Here is a 2,575-nt window from a genome sequence, read left to right as displayed (position 1 = left end):
CCTTATGAAAGAGTAATGAAATTGCAAAGCAATGGAAAAACACTGCACTAAAAATGTCAACACCAAACTCCAACTCTACAGAACTAGCCAATAAGAGACAATAACACCATCTTCATATTGATTTAGCTGAAGAATATGTACCTCTTCCAAAACGACAACATGTCGACACCATGTAAAGAGAAAACATGAGGAGAGAAGGTTTACAACACATCGACTTATGGTATGATGGGAAGATTTATCCAAAATGTCTTATCCGAAGTTCTCTACACCATCATTCTCAAATCCGACAACAATGCTGAAATTTGTGGGCGACGAAACAAAAGGTATACATGGATACATCACGGCTCAATATGAAGTTGCGCACATGTATAAGTCTTTATATGAGCAAGAGGCAAACAAAAAAATACAGCAGATAGCCGAAAGCTCTATCTAGATAGAAAGAGCAGTTACATAATGAAATCAAAGAACACACAAAGACGAGGGAGAAGTTACATAAAGAAAGATTGAAAGCAACCCCTTTGGGAGATAGGCTTACAAGAAGAAAACTTCGTAGCATTGCAGAATTGAAAGTAGGAAGTGGAGGCTGCAAGCGTCAAGTACAAGTAGCAAGGTAAGATTGTTTAAAGCGTTTACTATTTGTAATGTGGCTATGTAAATCTTCCTTTGTTAACTCTTATTTATGCATCCGGTTTATAGGAAAGTTTTGGATCCCCAAAAGGAAAATGTTGATCCCAATGCTCTTCCTAAAAAACAAATAAAATGTCTATTTTCAATGACTATTGCAAAAGGGATGATTGAGGAAAAGAAGTTTAAAACCATCAAATGCAATGTTGTGCAACAGTTTGTGGAAAGCAATAAAGGTGATGTAAACTTAATTCAGGAGGCTCTCGATGAGAGTGGAGTTAGCAAAAAACTAGGTTATTCTTCTATTTTCAAAGCAATGTCATCAACTTTTAAAGATCAAAGGATCAAACGTGTGCTTCTTCCAAATCCTACAAAAGTTTGAAATTTAAGAGCTTCACTCAATGAACAAGTAGATGATTTTATTGGTCAGTGGTTGCATATTGAGGATGTATTTGAAGGTAGTAAGGAGACCACTGTGTATAATACTTGGAATAATATTTTTATTGATTTTGAACAATTACAAAAAAGAATGGTTGAATTCTACGGAATCACATTTTAAGAGTGTCAGGGACAGCTTATATTTGTCATACAGTTGGATGATTGTGAAATTGTGAAAGAGAAATTTACGATTGAAAGAGTGACCATCACACTTATGAATAGGGCACTTGATACATCAATCACTAAATAAAACTCAAAGCATCTTAGTGTACAATCCGAGAGGCACATTTGGTGGATGGGAGCATTTGAGGTAAGCATGAACTTTGATTTTTCAAATATATTGCTGTTTGATTTCATTTATTAGATCTAGATGCTTCAATATAGTTTCTTCTTAATAGCAAGTAAAGACAGAGGACCACCAAACCTTGTTTTGGGTGTTTCACAATACAAAAATACTAGAAGTTATCAAAAACTAGGTTCAAGGAGGGCAACTTCATGTTGAAAGCAAGGGCGATTTCCAAGTTGATTTGCATATGGCAGGGGACCTCCAAACCCTCAAATGTATGTTCAACATAAGCAAAGGAGGTAATTCAAAATCTCCATGCCTTTACTACAAGGAGCCAGCCCATGTCATGGATCCTAAATGGTGGAGAAAAGCTCCTAATAGGGAAAATATTGATCCTAAATTTAAAGCAGTTCTTGATATTCCTTTGTGTAATGTGCATATACACACATTGCGTGCTTTATGTAGAATCATCAAAAAGTTGGTCTTTTTAATGTATATTGGATTTGCTTGGAAGCTTTGACCGAAAAAAAAAAGGAAAAAAGCAATTACTGCATTAGAAAAAGTATTATCGGACATGGGTCTCCATGGAGGAGATGTTCATATCATAATAGATATTAAGAAGTCCTCAAATGGAAAGGCCCTATCCAACCATCAATTGATGGAATCAAAGCAAGGAGATTTTTATCAGAACCACAAAGAGAAGAAAAACTTGGTAGATGATCAAGACATGTTTCCATGGTGAGATACGGCCTTGGAAGCATGTGCATAATGCAGTTAAAGATGGTATGGCAGATGGTGTTGCTCAAAATGTTAAAGTGGAGGTATGGAAATCCTTAGATAAGATTTTCCAAGTTTGTGACAAAAAGACATGGACCAAGAGCGATCGTTGTGCATTAGAAGAGGAGCTAAAAGCTTTTGGAAAATCAATAAAACAAGCATGGACAACAAGCTACAATATAACACACTACATGGCAAGTTGAATTAATTTGTTTTGTGTGCATATTTTGTACTTTCAAACATGGTTTACAAAATTTTGACTTAATATCTTCTGTGATTGCAGCATATTCAATACAACCACCTTCCATATTTTGTTAAAAAGTATGGATGCCCCACAATATGGTCCAGACAAGGAATGGAAAAGTCTCATTACACAGCAAGAAATGCTTTTTTTTGACATACAAAACATTTTGGAGAAGCACATACGGCAAATAGTCTCAAAGAAGTATT

At 35.5% G+C, this 2,575-nt stretch overlaps 1 pseudogene; it reads left to right on the top strand.

The window, feature by feature from the left end:
* The first annotated feature begins 225 nt into the window (after positions 1 to 225).
* LOC147889047 (uncharacterized) lies at positions 226 to 2,068 on the top strand (annotated as a pseudogene).
* Positions 2,069 to 2,575: the final 507 nt, after the last annotated feature.

The sequence above is a fragment of the Dipteris shenzhenensis genome, chromosome 21, assembly GCF_047967505.1.
Source record: "Dipteris shenzhenensis isolate YYH24624 ecotype China chromosome 21, Dip_SZ_1.0, whole genome shotgun sequence".
Classification (NCBI taxonomy): domain Eukaryota; kingdom Viridiplantae; phylum Streptophyta; class Polypodiopsida; order Gleicheniales; family Dipteridaceae; genus Dipteris; species Dipteris shenzhenensis.
Note: the sequence above shows the minus strand (reverse complement) of the source record. Positions and strands in the feature narration are given on the sequence as shown.